Raw genomic sequence first — 16531 nt, forward strand, 5'->3', positions numbered from 1 at the left:
TCTGAGCACGGAGAGGGGCGCTTCTCTCCCCAGGAAGCTCTCTACCCCTTTAAAAGATGAGAAGACTGAGGCCCAGGAACCCCCGCTTGCCCTGGGGCTTGGACCAACCCGAGACCCGCTGGTCAGCTGCCAGCCTGCACCCTGCCAGATGCCCCTAGGCAGAGAGGAGATGAAAGGGGTGAAAGCGGCGAGGGCATCGGACCCAGCGCCCACTTGGTTGATATTAACTAGGGGTGCCACCCTGGATTTATAGAGCATGTGTTTTCCAAAGGCCCACTGTCACCACGCCACCACAGAGCACAGTCTCCGTGGGAAGGCGGCGCTTCCTGCCTCTGCAAACTTAATAATCCCCTTTGTCAGGCAGTTCCTCCTCTGTCTAACCTAAATCTCTGCTGTCATGGCTTGAGCCAACTACCTCTGCCAGGGCTTAGCCCACCCTGGAGCAGGCTTCCATCTGTCCTCCGTTCCCAGGGGAGACATACAGACGTCTCCAGGGAGGTGGGGGCCCCCTTCCCCTCCTGTGGCTCCTCATCCTTCCGCTGCCCCTGGCTAACAGTGGGGCTCCCCTCTCCTGCTCCATGGGAGGACTCGGGAGCCCTAGGGCTGGCTTCTCCTCCCATTCACAGGCTCAGGTGACAGCTGCCTCCTGCCACCGGGGCCAGGGCCTTCCCTCCAGCCCTTCCCAAGCTGGAGAGTGGCATCCAGCAGATCTCAGGATCGTGGAGTGCTCGGCATGGTGCCTGGCGCATAGGAAACGCTCCATAACCAAGTAACCGCCGTGGGAAGCTGAGCGCCAGCAGAGGTGGGTGGGCAGGATGACGTGGGAGGAACGCAGGGACAAGGACTCCCATCTCCGCCCTGCCACAGCTCCTGGGTGACCTTGAGCAGACCCCCTTCCCGCTCTGCAGGCGGGGGAGCAGGAGAGGGGCTCCAGAGGCTCTGCCCACCCCCAGGGCTAGAAGCTGCCAGGTCCCAGCAGCCTCAGGGAGGGAGGGCAAGAGAAGGAGACGGACAACCCCAGGCCCAGGCCACACGCTGAAGAGCCCAGGGAGCCCAGGCCAGGGTCCCCACCTGCCTCCTTCCTCCTGCGTCCTGCTCCGCCCTGGCCTGTTCCTGCCCAGGTGTCTGGGTCGGGGACTCTCCCTGCAGCCTCAGACTCACCTTGCCTCCCCCACCCAGGCCTGGGTTCCTGGCCCCACTCCACAGCACGACACAGATGTCCCTGGCCCAATCCAGTACCATAGCACCCTGGAGGGAGGCCTGGCCTAGCAGCCATTTCAAACCCAGCCCTGCAGGCAAGTGTGAGCTGTGACAGCCCCCCATTTACAGAGCCCGGCCTGGTTAATCTGCTTCATTAAAGACACTAATTAATTGGCTTAATTAAAAGGGTAACCTCAAAGCCAGCAGAACTCCCTCCTAATGAGCATGAAGCTGAACTAGGAGAGCGTCCCCCCAGCCCCCAGCATGCCCGCCCCTGGCTGGAGCTCGGCCTCAGCTCCATGTTCGACCCGAGACCCAGGCCCCCAGCCCGCGCCAGCCTATGACCACTGACCCTCCGGCCGGGCCCAGACACCCCTCGGGCAGCCAGTGTGCTGGCGGGAGATCGGCAGCCCCTCGTCACACTCTGCTGCACACCGCACGGCCTGGCTGCTGTGATCACACCCCAGCACAGGCAGGTGGCAGCCAGTAAAGGTCAACAGGCCAGGAGGGAGGGACAGTGTGAGAGGGAGATCCGGGCTGGCCACCTCTGCCCGAGCGGCAGGAGCGGAGCCGAGCAACAGAGGGCTCAGCACAGGCACCGCAGGCCCCGAGAAAAGGGTCCTTGGCCACCAGCCTCACTGAGGTCATGAAGCTCTGGAGTCAGGACAGGGGGTTCCAGTCCCAGCTGTAGACGGAGCCATGGCCCTCCCTCGTGTGCACTCAGTACTTGTTACTCAGTACTCCAGGTTCCAGTCCCAGGTGAACCCTTCTTGGCGCAGCAGGGGCATGGGGAAGGGTGGAGGCTCTGCACACCCCCAGCCCCTAAGGAAAGCCTGTCCACAGCAGCATCTAGCCCCCCATAGTTCAGCAAACAGTTCTCTCCGGTCCTTGCACAAAGCGGCCCAGCTCAGTACGGCTCCTTTCCGATCAGGCTCATTTGAGCCCCCAACCACCCTGGGAGACCCAGCACTGAGTGTGTGTGCTTTAGAACTGACGCTCTGGGGGGCTTGTCTGCAGCCAACTGCTGCCCTGGGGCCACTCCAAGGGATTTGCTCCCTCCTCCTCCCCCAGATGCCTCCCCAGACACCAGCCAGGTGCGTGAGCAGCCGCAACTCGAACAGGCGCTTACCCGACAGGGGTGGCGTAAGCATGCCACACGGTGCCCAGGGACCAGGTGGCCTTGAAATGTCCACCCAGGTGTCCCTTACAGCCCCTAGAGAGGAAAGACAGGACCTCAGGATGGGACAGGTGGCCCCAATATCCAAGGGGCCCCAGCTAGACCCATGGAGGTGGACAGACACCTCGGGAACATGTTCATGGGTTCAGGGTGCAGAAGTCAGGGGCATCCCTGAGGGTCTGAGCCCACTCCCAGGCCATCTGGTGGACAGGACCCTGCCGTGAGGGAAGGAGTTGGCCAACTTCAGCTGCTGCAAGAGCTCAGGGCACCATCTGGGCCTGTGCCTGCGTCACCTGCCCTCAGCCCTCTCCCACAGTGGAACTGCAGCAAGAGGCCCATGGCCGTCTGTCCACCTGGACAGATCTCATCTCTGCATAAACAGCTGTGAGCTTGAGGGGAGGTGGGGAGAGGAAGGGCAACACAAGACAATAGACACGAGTGTGGCCCTGTGTGTAAACGTGGCTGTATAACCAATGTGATCCTGCCATCTGTACACGTGGCAAAGTAAGATCACGTACCCCATTTGAATCAAATGTATGATATGCCAAGATCATTGTCATGTTTTGAGCAACTAATAAAAAATTAAAAAAAAAAAAAAAAAACAAAAAAACAGCTGTGAGCTTGCTAGGCCAACAGCCGCCCGGGGAGCGGGCCTCCAGCAAGGGTGTGCCGCCCTGTGACAGGAGACTCAATCAGCACAGGTCCTGGGGAGGGCGGGGCCGTCACCAGGAGCCTCGCTCAGCTGCCTGTAACCCCCAGGCCTTGGAGCTTGGAGGAGGCAAGGTGGTGGCGCAGGAGGCCCCACTCAGATCACAGGTCCCAGGACGCTCAGCCTGGGCTCCCAGGGCCCCTAGGCCAGGGCCCTCGGGGGACTGAGCCAGGGGGAGCCCAGCACAGCGGAGGCGTGCAGGGTGGAGGCTGGGCCTGGGGAAGCTCTGGGAGTCCTGGAGTCGCTCTTCAGTCTCTCTAGGTCTCTGTTCCTTCCAGTGGGAAATGGGATGGTTGGCCCTCACCCATCTCCTTGGCTGTGTCCAGGAAGGGAGCAGAGGACAGGGCTGCCAGGTGGAGGAGGGGCTGGGACCTGCACCTGGCTCTGCTGGTGAAAGGGCCTGACTCCCCGCCCTCTGGAGAGGCCCTGGGGGAGGACAGGCCTCATCTTGGAGGTTGCTCGTGATTATACCAATAGCATTACTTATTCACAGCCCAGCATCCAGACTGGGCGGGCGGGCTGTGAGTCATCCCCAGGCCACAGGGCTGGAGGGAGGCTGTGGCTCTGGGTCTGGGGCACAGCCTTCCCAGGGCACAGCAAGGGACTTGGGGAGGAGGCCAAGGAGACAGGAGGGAAGCAGCTCAGCAAGGTCCCAGCCTCAGGGTAACAGGGTCTTCCGACCGGGCTTCACCTGGGGGACCCACACGGGCTCAGCACCCGTTTCGCAGATGGGGACACTGGTCCTGCTGGGATGGAAGGCCAGCTGGGCCACAGCACACCCTCTGCCCAGCAGGAGGCCACCGAGCCGGCTGTCTGCCCCAGCCCCTGTCCCTCTCCAGCATGCACCCCCACCCCAAGTCATCAGGGCGCCCGGGCCAGAGGTCAGTGCAGCCCGAGGAGGGGGCCTCGGCTTCCGTACCTCCCCCTGGGCGGCCGTGGGATGGAGTGAGGCGGGCAGGTGGAGAGTCAGAGCTTAGCCGCCATCACCACCCCATCCCCACCAGGCCAGCCCGGAGGTGGGGACCGTGGGCCGTCCCTCCCCACCCCTGCTCTGTGCCAGTTTCCCTGACGACGGTTTCTGTGGGTCCTTCCAAGAGTGGGACAGTCCGTGGGCGTGCCTTGGCCCCCAAATCCCAAAATCTCCTCCTGGGGCTCCGTTGCTTCTCCCCTGCTGTCCCCTACCCTGGTGAACACGCCACCTCAGCTGCACGGTGCAGGCAAGGAGCCCCCCCCCCACAAAGGGTCCCTGCACAATTTGCCCATCACCCACGCGGACCTGGCACTGGGCACCCGGCCCGACCTCTGAGTTTCCTTGGCTTTAACATGGGGTGATGGGAGCCCTCCCACGGGACTGCAGCGAGGGTCCCCTGAGCTGGCTGGGAACTCTGTGGGGACAGGGCAGAGACGGCTTTCACCCTGTGCACCAGGGGGGCTCTGGTGCTTAAGAATGGGCTCTGGAGGGGGCTGGGGCTGGGCTCAGGGGCAGAGCGCTCCTCTCACAGGTGTGAGGCCCTGGGTTCGGTCCTCAGCACCTCATAAAAATAAATAAATGAAATAAAGGCAGGGGCCCCAGTGCCCAGCTCTTAAAAAAAAGAATGGGCTCTGGGGGACTTGGCTGAACCCTGGGAGTCCTTGCAGGGCCTCGGTTTCCTCATCTCTAAAATGGGCCGACACACTCCTCGGAGCTGAGGGGTCAGAGCCCCTGACCCGCTCTTGGGCAGACCCAGGAAGAGCTCCCCACAGGCCAGCAGCCCTGTCTCCCCGTTGTCATTGCTGCTGTTGCCGCTGACTGCCCTGCTCGGCTTCTGAGGCCCTCCTCGGCCTCTGCCTCCGTGGCAGATCTGTGGTGGGCATCGGGGGTCCTGGGCAGCCCCTTGCAGGACGCCCCCAGGCTCCTGCAGACAAGGGCCTCTGTCCTGCTGACCCCAGGTCAGGGCAGGGGCAGCAGGATGGCACAAAGGCTGGGCTGTCTGCGCCTCTGGCAGGGCAGCTGCCCACGGCCAGCCTCTTGCCACAAAGAGGCCTTTGAGCAGCTGCCGGCAGGAGCCGCGGTCTCCTCCGAGGCTCCCGGCTCTCACAAGCCCCGTCTGTCTGTGAGGCCACTGGGCCAGGGAGGCAGCTGCATGGGGGCAGGGCCCACGCCCAGCCCTGCTCCTGGGCTTGCTGCCTCACCAGCCTCCTCATCCTCCTCTGAGGATGTCAGAATGGGCCTCAGGTAGGCAGGATGGGCCAGGGTCCCCTCTATGGCTGGGCAGCTCCAGGCCTGGCACAGGGGCACGGGAAAGCCCCATCTGAGGCTCTGCCTCTCCCAGCCTCAGTCTCCTCATCTATAAAGTGGGCACAGTGGTACACACATGTACTCTCAGCAGCTTAGGAGGCCGAGGCAGGAGGATTGCACATTCAAGGTCAGCCTCGACAACTTAAGATAAAACATCTCTAAAAGCAGCGCTGGGGGAGGACGCCGGGGGCAGAGTTTGGTGGTAGAAGAGCCTAAATAAAAGGGGCTGGGGATGTAGTTGTAAAGGACCCCAAGTTCAATCCCCAGTACGGCCCACCCAAAAGAGCCTCCAGCTACCTCAGGCCCACATTTAGCACCCCACATGCTGCCAGGCAGTGGCAAGGGCGGACACCAGAACAGTTGCCCCCAGACCGCCCCACAGCAGCTGGGGTGAAGTGACACAGGGTGGGGCTCGGTCCCCAGCTCTGCCTCTGATTGCTGGGTGACCTTGGCCAGGTGTCAACCTCCCTGAGTCTCAGGTTCCTCCTTTATAAAATGGGCCGAGGCCACCCACTCCTCGGGCTGCGTAGGAGAAAGTAATTTATCAGCTCACCCCAGGCTCGAGCCTGGAGGAATTGATGAATCTCAGATTGGAGGCTGCGGGGTGGGGAGGTGGGGCAGGGAGTGGGCTGGGAGGGTGGGGGCAGGAAGTCTGGTTCCTTCCCAGGAAAGGCTTGTGGGACGCACACAGAAGTTCCGAGGCTGGCCTTCCTACCTGGGGAATGGCACCCGGGAAGGCTGGGAAGGTCTGAAATGCCAGGCCCAAGGCCTTGGACTTGAAGTTTCAGGGACTAGGGAGCTACGGAAGGTCCCAGAGTCAGGGAGGGGCTGGATTAACTTAGAATTTCTCAAAATGTGTGGCCGCGTCTGGGCCTGGGCAGGAGGACGGGGAAGGGAGGCGAGGGGGAAGCTTCCACGTGGTCCATGTGGTCCTGAAGCTGGGCTTGGGGCCAGCGGGTCAGGGTGTGTGAGAGAGACTGGGGCAGGAACAGCCACGGGCCCCACCCCCTGCCCCAGCCTGTCTATCCCCGAAAGTCAGGCAGCCCCAAGCCTGGCACCGCCTGGGACTGTCCCTTGGAGACACCCAGCACAGGGGATCCTCAGGGACCCAGAGCTGCTTCTGTGAGTCTGGTTCTCAGCCGCCCATGCGGTGCCCCACAGAGCCACCACAGCTGAGTTTGGGATTTGGGGTCTGGTTTGTTCTGGTTTGGTTTGGTCTGGTCCGGTTTGGCGGGGCGGGACTAGAACCCTGGATCCTACCTTGGCAAGCCTTCTGTCCCTGAGCCACATCCCAGACTAACAACCAGTTTGCCGCTAGAATGCTCTGCAGGAAGCGAGCCCTGTCCCTCTCCCGGGGCTTCCTCATGTTGGAAGCCGGGCCCTGGGGATGAAGGGGTGGCGAGGCTACTCCAGGGGACCCCGGCTCGGGAGGCCCGGGTCTCTGGGAGCCCCCACCGGAGGCAGTAGCCACAGTAAGAGAAGCTGAGGTTCAGATCCCTCCTGGCCATTAGGTGCTGTGTGACCTTGGCCTCTGTGTCTCAGTTTCATAGATGTCATCTGACATTAAGTGAGATACTCCATGTGACATGCGGAGCCATGCGGGCACGTGGCGAATGCTCGGTGATGCCAGCCGTGCCCCTGCCATCGTATTATCACTGTTAGTGCAGAATGCCTTCCCGTCCCCCAGAGAGGCAAGGCGCCCCCCTGTTCTCTGGGTGCAGGGACTTGCCTAGCCAGCAGCTGGCCAGGTGCAGGGTTGGGGCTCTCTACCTGCCTCTGCTCTGGAGGCCCCAGAGCAACCTCCGGAGCGTGTACCTCAGCACCCAGCGAGGTTGTGACTCCCCTGTCCCCTGCCTGCCGTGGGGCTTCCACGTCGAAGACAGAATCTGGGCAGCCAGAGGCCCGGGCAACACCCTTCTGTCCCAGTGTGCGCCAGCTGAGCCCGGGCAGCTGAGCAAAGCTCCCTGGAGTCCCCACACACCCAGGGCTGAGGGGCCTCTGACGGTGGAGCATCGAGGACCCCCCACCCGCTGCCAGGCCTCCCCAGCTGCACCCCCCCCCCCCGCCCCCCGAGGGCTGGGCGCCCCTGCTGTCCCTCCCCCGCGCCTCGCCCCTTCCCTTCCACAAATAAATTATCAACATGCCCAGGTCCCGGCGGAGCCCGCATCGCAGGGAACAATGAAAAAGCTTTTAATAGGATTCCAGCTGCAGCCACGCGCTCACGGGCCCTAATGGAGATGGCTCCGTGACCACAGGCCCCACACCGCCCGCCTCCTCCCCAGGCTCCAGTGGGCAGCGGGAGCTGGGCCACCTGCTGACGTCACGGGGCCAGCATGCTCAGCACACACCACCCGCCACCAACGAGGCCGCTCTGCCTCAGCCCGACAGGCCAGACCCACTGTCCTGGACACAGGTCGGCCAAGGCTAGTCCCCTCCAGGAAGAATGCCCCCCACCTGGCTGCACTGGCACCTCTCCTGCGAGGCCACCTCCCAGCCACAGGCGCTGCCCCACATGGCAGCACCACGCCCAGCACACCATGGGGCCTCAGGAAATGGCGCCAGGGAGCAGGGCGCCAGAGAGGTGTGAGGCTTGATGACCAGATGAGACAGCCCAGTGGCCCCGGGGAGGTCCCCAGGAGGCACAAGACCCCCCAAGAGAAAGACCAAAGCTCAGGCCCCAGTGGCTGCGGGCAGCTACCTGCATCTCTGTGCCTCTGTGTCCTCTCTGCACAGCCTGGGACCAGGTACAAGGCAATGAACGAGGCTGCGGTGTCCGTTCTTCTGTGTGACATTGGGCAGGTCACTTCACCACTCTGTGCCTCAATTTATCCCAGGACATAGTTGTCCTGGAGTAAAAGCAGATAATGCTGGTGCCTGCCTCAGAGGCTGACTGGGGTCACCACCTACCGCCAGGCACATAATGAGCGCAGGGCAGGTGCCAGCCACCACCACTGTGACCAGGACTCTCCACTTCTGCTGTGTGCTTAGGGGCTGTGCTCTGGGACGCCACATCCTGGCTCTGTGACTTTGGGTGGTCACTGGGTTGGTCTGAGCCTCAGTCTTCTGTGAAACAGGGTTGTCGTGAAGCCCCACAGATTCCGCACAGTGGAGTCCCGGCTCAGTGCTCCAGAAAGCACCTGGCGGGCCCAGTTGACCCCGGTGACCGCAGCTGTCAGGACCTCCCTGCTGCCCTCCCAGGGCTGAGGTCCGGTGACACCTTGGACCTGGGGTCTGCCACCTAGCAGGTATCCAGCAGACCCAGTGGGTCCCGCCAGACTCCGCCCAGGGGACTCACTTCCTGCAGCAGCTCGGCCCTTGCCCTTCTCGCCCTCCCCCGGCCCTCAGGGGCTCCCTCCTGCCCAGTCCATCCCAGGATCACCAAAGACCCAACACCGCCTCATGACAGTGGAGCAGCTTAGAGACCCCTCCCCGCCCACTCCACCTGCCACCCGCAGGGCCCTCCTCCGCTTGGCAGATGAGCCACCCACATGCACAGGGTGGTGGTGCACCCAGTGGGCACGGTCAGGGCCCAGCACTGCATCCTTCGGTCCTTCCTGCTGCTGAGTTCAGTCGCTGTCGGCCCCTACCAAGCCCTTCCGTGGACTCCATCACACCGTCTTCCTGCTCCCCCGGGAAGAGCGCTCTGTCTTCCCATTTCACAGGTGTGGGGACCGAGGCACCCAGAGCAAAGTGAGGCCCCGGGGCACTGAGCTGATTAGCAGCAGAGGCAGGATTTGAACCCGAGCCCAGCACTCGGGTCCCACAGCCCTGCTGCCTGGCACTCGCTCCCACACGGCCTTGGACCCAGCCTGTCACCACTCTGCGCTTGGTCTCCCTTCTCTGTGGGAAGACACACCTGGAAGAGGCTGGCAGCGCCCGGCAGCTGGGGCGTGGCACTGGCCAGCCCCTCTCCCTAGCCCAAACCCGGGAAGTCTCGGGGCTGAGTCCCAGAGCCATGGGTGGCGTTGCTGGGCCCTCAGGGGCCCTGTGGCTCAGCCCCTCTCCAGCAGTGGTAAGGAGACAGGCCAGAGCCTCACCGGGTCTGGGAGGGAAGTGTGGGGTCTGCCTCTCCGAAGCAGGTGTGCAGTCTTGGGGGGTGCAGCCTGGGGGGGGCAGGAAGAGACTCTCTGGCCCTCCTCAGAGCCCTCTGCTCACCAGCCAGCCCCTCTGCTAGCCTGGTGGCCCTGCCCAACACCCAGCTGACTGCCCCTCCCCAGGGCCAGAGGTCAGCTGTTTGGGGCCTCCTCAGTTGGAGCAGGGATTGGGGAGGGGCCCAGGAAGAGCACGTTGGTGACAGAGGGCAGAGGTCCTGGGCCCGGGTAGGGGTGGCTGCTCAAGCCTCTTCTTGGCACTTGCTTCCTGGAGGCCGCTGGGTGGGCACGCGGTGCCAGAGCCCAGTGCTGATCCAGGGAGGGACGGAGGAGGCCTCAGGTGTGAGCCCGTGTGTCAGCGTTTAAGAAGTGTGAGCACCACAGAGTCTTGCCTCCCTTCAGGCCTGGCCCACCTGGGCTGCTGCCCGGGAGAGAAGAGGGAGGGAGGGAGGGAGGAAGCCCCCACCCTGAGCAGGGGCCATGCGGGACCCCATCCAGTGCCTTACTGGACCAGGCACCTTCAGGAGCTCGGCTAAACTCCCACGAGCCTCTGCAGCTCGCCCTGCCTCTGGGGAAGGATGCTCGCCTGCCAGCAGCCAGATTCTGAACCCAGGTCTAGCTGGATTGTAAGTCGGGGTCATTCCAGAAAAGCCAGCAGGCAGCTGCTGGATCCTGGGCCTGGGACAGCATGTCCCTGGTGGGGCAGCTCAGGGCAGCAGATTCCGTCCCCAGAGGTTGCCATGGGCAGGCTGGCCCCTCTGCTGGTCACTCCTTCCTCCACGCGCCCATTCAATCTGCCAGGCCCAGCACCGGGCCCAGGGCTGCAGCCGTGACTGACGGAGACCCTGCCCTCTGCCATCCCGGCCTCCCGCCCCCTCCCCAGGCCCACTGCCTGTGGAACCAGCAGGTCAGGTGTCCTCCACCCACACCTGCCCTCCACTCCCGGCTCCCACCGGCAGAAGCTCCACCAGGCAGCCCTAGGCACAGGCCCCCAGGAGAAGCCCCTGGCGCCAGCGGCATTCTTAAGGACATTTCCTTGAGCAGCATTTCCCAGGCGTCACCGAGGGTGGAGGAGCGGAGGAGCGGGGGACAGGTTCTCCAGGAGCGATTTGCCTCTGTAGATAAACGCCATCTCTCCGAGCTGTCCCCTGCCTTTTCTGTCTTCCTCTCTCTAGTTTGCACTCCCTCTCTCTCTCCCTCTCTCTCTCCCTCTCTCTCTCTCTCTCTCTTTTTTTTACAGTTTGCTAAATCTGTTGTAATCTGGTGCCAACGATTAATTCAGGCAGAAGGAGGGAAAGGGAGTGAAAACCCCCGCCAGGAGCTGCTCTCTCAGCCACGCAGGAGGAGAGGCGGGGCCAGCTCCGCGCCCGGGCACGGTCCCCCAGTCCCCCAGTCCCGGTCCCCCAGTCTCCCAGTCCCGGCTTCAATCACTATCAAGCCCTCCCAGTAGGGCACAGCCGCCCGCCTCCCGGGCTCCCCCAGGGCACAGCAGCCACACCTGGAGCCCGGTGCTGGATGCCTGGGTTCTGCGCTCTGCCTGGGAGGCAGTGTCCCCTAGTGGTTAGCTGAGCCTGTACAGCCGGGCGCTGGTGGCTTCCAGAGACAGCCTTCTCTGCCTTCTCTCGGCCAGCACCCCAGCCTTCCTTCTCCGTCCAACATCCCTTCCCCAAACCAGGAACATTCAGAGCTGGGGGAGGGTCTCAGGAACCCCCTTCATCAGGAACAGCCCCTCCACACCAGGACCACTGCTCTCATCAAAGTGTGCCCCAAAGGATCCTGGCCGCCATCACACAGTGGGACGGACTCGTGCAGGTGAACACACGGCTCTCAGGAGCAGGGGACCATCTGCTGGGCCTGGGAAGCCCACCCTGGAGGACTAGACAGAGGGTGCTTGAGGCAGGGCCAGAGTGGGAAGCCTGGGTGTCCTGCAAGATAGCGATGGTCAGGCCAGCAGAAACCTAGGGAGACAGTGACCAGCTGCCAACAGCCCCCACGGGCCTCCAGAGGCCCAGGACCCTCCCCACGCCCACCAAGAGGTCTGCACACGGCCTCTCCGTCCCTGTGTCCACCATGCCCTCATGCCTGTCCCTGCTCACCAGCTCAGCTCACCTTCAGGCACCCTCTTCCCCAGGAAGCCCCCAGGCCCCGGCTTGTCCCTCCCAGGGGGCTGATTTTGTGTCCCAGAGCCCAGTGCTGTGCCGGGCCCCTGGCAGGAGCTGATACTCAGAGTGAATGAGTGGCAGGCAGGAAAGGAGGGAAGGGTGAAGGCCGGAGGGACAGGGCCCTCCAGTGTCAGCCCCAGCCTGCCCGCAGCCTCTCCGGGCTCCACTGGCCTGTGCCGTGCCGGGTGGGGGCAGCCCACACCAGCCCCGCGTGGGAGTCCTGCAAATGTCTTCCATAAAGCAAGTCGAGGCCCCGGAATCCTGACATCATCCGCAGAGCTGCTGACCCCAGGGAGCAGCCAGGCTCTGGGGGCCGCGGGCGGGCCGCAGTAAACAGGCAAATGCAGGCCTACGCAGGCCTGGGCTGGGCGGCCCTCGGGTTCCTGCTAGGGAACTGCAGGCGGCTGTGGGTGAGGAGGACACCGCAGGGACGCTGTCCTTTTCCCTGCCTGCCCCTCCCTCAGCCTGCTTAGGGTGACCACCCCACAGCGAGGACAGAATGCAGCCATGGTGTGCCCTGACTGGGGTCTGAATTTTGTGTCAGGGTGGAAGAGCCAGGTTCTGGGGAGGGGACGCCCCACCATAGACATACACAGGGTTGAGCCTCAAGGGCAGCAGCCAGGGCTGAGGCCTGAGCCAGTGCTCCCCACCCCCGCCTGTGCTGTCCCCTGATGGTGGCTCACCTACTACCCCATTACTGCCTGCAGGGGCACTCCGACCCACCCTCCGCCAGGGCCATGCTCTTTGGTGTGCGAACACACAGGCTCTGGCCCACACCCCTCACGTACTCCAGCCCCCAAGGGGCCTAAAGTGAAGACCCCCCTTGTTGCTCTTGGACACTCCCACTTGCACTTAGGGACAGCAGGGGTGACAGCCCATCTGGGAACAGGTGTTGACAGTTGGGGCAGGGGCCTCGCAGTCCTCCTTACTAGCCCAAGGCCTAGAGAAGCCCAGAGTGGACCTGGGGGAGGACCACAGGGGACCCCTGTGGCTAAGCATGAACTCTGTACTGGACACCTTATATGAGTCACCTCCTGTGCCCCACTTTACAGATGAGGAAACTGAGGCCCAGGGAGGTCTGGGCACTTGCTGAAGGCCAGCCAGGCAGAGAAATCCTTCCTTGGGGCAGTGTCCCAGAGTGTCAGGAACACAACCGACTGGGATGACAACTGATCAATCATTTTCAGATCCTGGGGCAAGAGGACCCACCCAACCACAAGTCTTCTTCATAGGCCCCATGGCTGAGATGAGGCCAATTTCCAGCCCTGACTCTGGGGCAATGTGGTTGGCTAGAGAGGGGTGGCCAGGGGGTCCCCAACTCCCAAGTGGGGCCATCTGCCAGCCCTGCCAGCACCATGCTCCCTGCCTCTCCCACTGCCTAGTCCCACCTGACCTTGCAGAGGTGGCTGTGCCCAGCTGGCCTCAGGGATTTGTCCCCCTGCACCAGAGTAGCCACTTCTTGACAACAGCACCACACTGGACTTCTTCAGGCAGTCAGCCAGCTCTAGGCCTGCCTCTCTGTCCCTGGACACCTGCTATACCAGGGCCACCTGGGGTTCCAGTCCCTTTCTTGCTAACTTTGAACCGAGTGCACACACCATCTGCCCATGTTTTCTGTACACCGTCCTTCCCTGCTCACCCATGCCCAGGGCACCCACCCCTCCTCAGAGGGCAGGACAGTGGCCGTGTCCTCCCACGGAGGCAGGGGCACAGTGGCCCTTGGGGAAGCTGCAGGCCTGGGTGACCCAGAGGATGACAGTCCTCTGGGCCAACACCCCTCTGTGCAGCCTTGGCAGCAGGTGACACATAGGGTGGCCATACCCCCTCCCCTCCAAGGCCTTGGAAACAAGCTGGGCGGGTCCCCCAGGGGCTTCCTTGGGAGGCCTCATAGGACCCCGGAGCAGGGACACAGCAGGGACTGCTGCGTAGCGCCAGGGTAAGACTGAATGAAGTCCAGCAACAGCACACGAACTTCCAAGGTCTTTACAGGTCCCCTCAGTCCTTGAGGACCCCTCGGACTCAGGCCCCAGAGCAGGACCATTAAGGAAATGGAACAAATGCAGCTGCAGTTTATGCAGCAGTCCCCACCCCCATTGGGGGCCCAGGTGGCGTGCAAGCAGCCTGGTTTTACCAAGGGAAACTGAGGCACAGAGAAGTGGAGGGACTTGGAACCAGTAGGTGGTGGAGCATGGACACACAGACCCAGGTCTGGGTGAAGTCAGCCCAGGACACACTGCCCTGGGCACGCGGGCCGAGGCCTGGCCTTCCTGTCCTCAGCTCTGCGGGGGAGAATTTTTTGAGTGATTGGTTCCGTGTGGGAACTCAGGGTGGGGCGCACACCTAGCCCCTCCACGCCATTCACTGCACATACAAGCTGCTTGCTCTCAGACCTGCGCTGGCTGACCCTTCCACCAGATGTGACAGCCCCTCAGCTGTTCCTGCCCCTCAGACCTCCCAGGACCCTCAGTGCCAACCCAGCTGGGCAGCATCCCCTCCCAGGCACTGGCCCTGGCAGCTTGGGCCATTTCCATTTAAAACCTTCTGAGGAAGCCCTGAACAGTCGCCCACGGAGCCAGCACCAGCTGACAGGTGATGTTTGCGCTCTCCTCCTGGGGCTGGCAGGAAGGAACGCAGTTGGCTTTCAACTCCAGAAACCTGAGCCTGGGCCCCTGAGCATGGCAGCCTCCCCCACTGCCACTGGGCAGGGAGAGGGTGCCCCAGCTCCTAGACCTCTACCACTAGCATCCAGGGTCCAGCAGGCAGCCTCCTCCCACCCACTAAGCCTCCTGGGGAGGGGATGTGGGTGGGGCTGGTCTCCATCCTCCCTGAGGGTGCAGGGGCCAAGGTGGGGCAGGTTTGGACCCAGTCCTCCCCCACCTCCTCTGCCTTGGCTTTATTTATTCACATCAGAGCTCTGTCTTGGGCCTCCTGGGCCTGGCACACCCCAGCTGGGCTGTATTCTCTCAAAGTCACACACTCCAGAGAGCCTTGAAGCCCTCGGGGGCCACCGGGAAGCCTGGGGCAGCTCCCTGATGTCGCCGCTTCACAACTTTCTCCTCCTTGGAGAGCTCTGATCAGCTACGGTTCCCTGCAGCTGGGCAACAACGCTCCCCAGCCTTCCACCCATGGGCCTCTCCTCCCCGCGCCGAGGGGCGTGCGCCGGGTCTGTTGTCTCCTGGTCTTGAGAGCTTGGGGGGGAGAGGCACCCCGCTGCGCCCCCAGCCCCTAAGTCCCACTGTTCTAGCCGCCAGGTGTACAGCCCCAGTCCCCCACCGGCTCGGGGCTGACAGTCCACAGCGCGCACTGGGAGGGAAGTTGGAGGCTGCCAGTGCCCCCCTTGAAGTCGTTTTAAAAATAAAACCTCGCTCTAACCGTGACTCACGCGGCTGGTGGGGACGGGAGCGCGGCGCCCGGGCCGGCCCGCTGCCCTCGCCGCGCGCCCCTCACCCTCCGATTCCCGGGTGTGGGGCAGGAGCTGGGACCGATCTGCCCAGCCTGGAGCCCCCCGCGGGCAAACTGCCTCTCGGGGGCGCAGCAAGGGCTCGGTCCCCGGCTCCAGTCGAGCCCCCGCCCTTCCCAGCCGCTGCTCTGGGGAGCAGAGCCGCCGGCCGCGAACCCCGCGCCTCCCCGTGGCGGGGCCAGCGCCACCGGCGCTTGGCTGTAGCTCGCGACTCAGGGCCCCCCTCCCCAAATCCCAAAGACTGCGCGTCCCTCACCGCGCCGGGGCAAAGCCCGGCAGCCGGATCCCGCTGCGCCTCGGTGCACCCGCGGCCCCCGCCCCGTCCGCCCGGGCGCCTTGTCCCGACCCGCGGCCCCCGGCCCCCGCCCCGCGCAGCCAGCCTTACCTGCGCAGCGGCCGGGGAGGCGGGTCTCCTCGGGAAACTTTGCGGCGACGGCTGGAGCCTCTGGGGTTATTCCAAGAAGCAGGCGGGAACCGGAGCCGGAGGGCGCCCGGGGAGCTCGGGAGGGGAGCCCCCAGCGCGCGGCGGAGCACGGTGGCGGGCCCGGGGCGGGGGGCGCGCGGCGGCGCATCTGCCCGGCTCGGGCGCCCGGCGGAGCCGCGGGAGGAGTGCGCGGGGTTGCGCCCCCCGGCGGGGTGCGTGTGCCCGGGCGAGTGCGCTCGGCTGGGCGAGGGCAGCAGCGGCGCCCGCACAAGCGGCGGCGGCGGCGTTGGCGAGCAGGTCGCGGGGAACCGGGCTGTGCGGCCGCCTCTCCCCTCGCGGCGGCGGCGGCGGCGGGGCCGTGCGTGCAGGCGCGGAGCGGGGAGGGAGGGAGAAGGGGAGGCGGCGGGCGGGGAGGAGGCGGCGGGGGCGGGGGCGCCGCGCTGCGCACTGGCCGGCGGGACCCGGCGCGGGAGGCTGCGCCGCCGCGCGGGGACTCTGGCCCTGCCGGAGAGAAGCGGCCTCCGCGTCTCCCTCCTCCTACCCTCCGCTAAAATGACTGGGGGGGGAGGGCAGGATGGGAAGCAGGCCCCCCTAGGGAGTCGGGGGAGGGAGGCGCCCAAAACCAGCCTCCAGCGCAGGGGGGGCAGGGGAAAGGAGGGGTTCTCTCTCTCGTTCTCGCGCCGCCTCCTCCCGCACCCCTCCTCTGCACCCACTCATTCATCCATTCATTCATTCATCCATCTGTCCACCCATGCATTCATTCACAAACAGGTACCCACCGCCTACTCTGCTGCCAAGGTAACCCCTTCCTCCCTGTCTGGTTCCCCTTCCCCATTCAAACCCCTTCACCTGCTACTCCCCCTTCCTTCGTGTGCTCTGAACCCCTGGGTTCTCTCTGAGAAGTGCCCCACCCAGCTGGCAAAGTGGGCAGCCTGGGTCAGATGCCAGGCCCATTCCTTCCTGCACCAGCTGACTGTGACCTTGGGCAAGTTGATTAACCTCTCCAACCTCAGTGTCCTGATTGTGAAAT

General features: G+C 64.1%; 2 protein-coding genes across 6 annotated transcripts in view; one reads left to right on the forward strand and one right to left on the reverse strand.

The window, feature by feature from the left end:
- Positions 1-15904, reverse strand: part of Flrt1 (fibronectin leucine rich transmembrane protein 1) — a 75797-nt gene extending 59893 nt beyond the window's left edge. For both annotated transcript variants that reach the window (XM_078045763.1, XM_078045761.1), the window contains exon 1: positions 15463-15904. The gene's annotated coding sequence lies outside the window, so the exon portion shown is untranslated. The remainder of the gene's footprint in view (positions 1-15462) is intronic.
- Macrod1 (mono-ADP ribosylhydrolase 1) overlaps positions 1-16531 on the forward strand; it is a 155381-nt gene that overhangs the window by 89220 nt on the left and 49630 nt on the right. The gene's annotated exons all lie outside the window — the stretch shown is intronic.

This window comes from Ictidomys tridecemlineatus, chromosome 4 (genome assembly GCF_052094955.1).
Source record: "Ictidomys tridecemlineatus isolate mIctTri1 chromosome 4, mIctTri1.hap1, whole genome shotgun sequence".
Lineage (NCBI taxonomy): Eukaryota > Metazoa > Chordata > Mammalia > Rodentia > Sciuridae > Ictidomys > Ictidomys tridecemlineatus.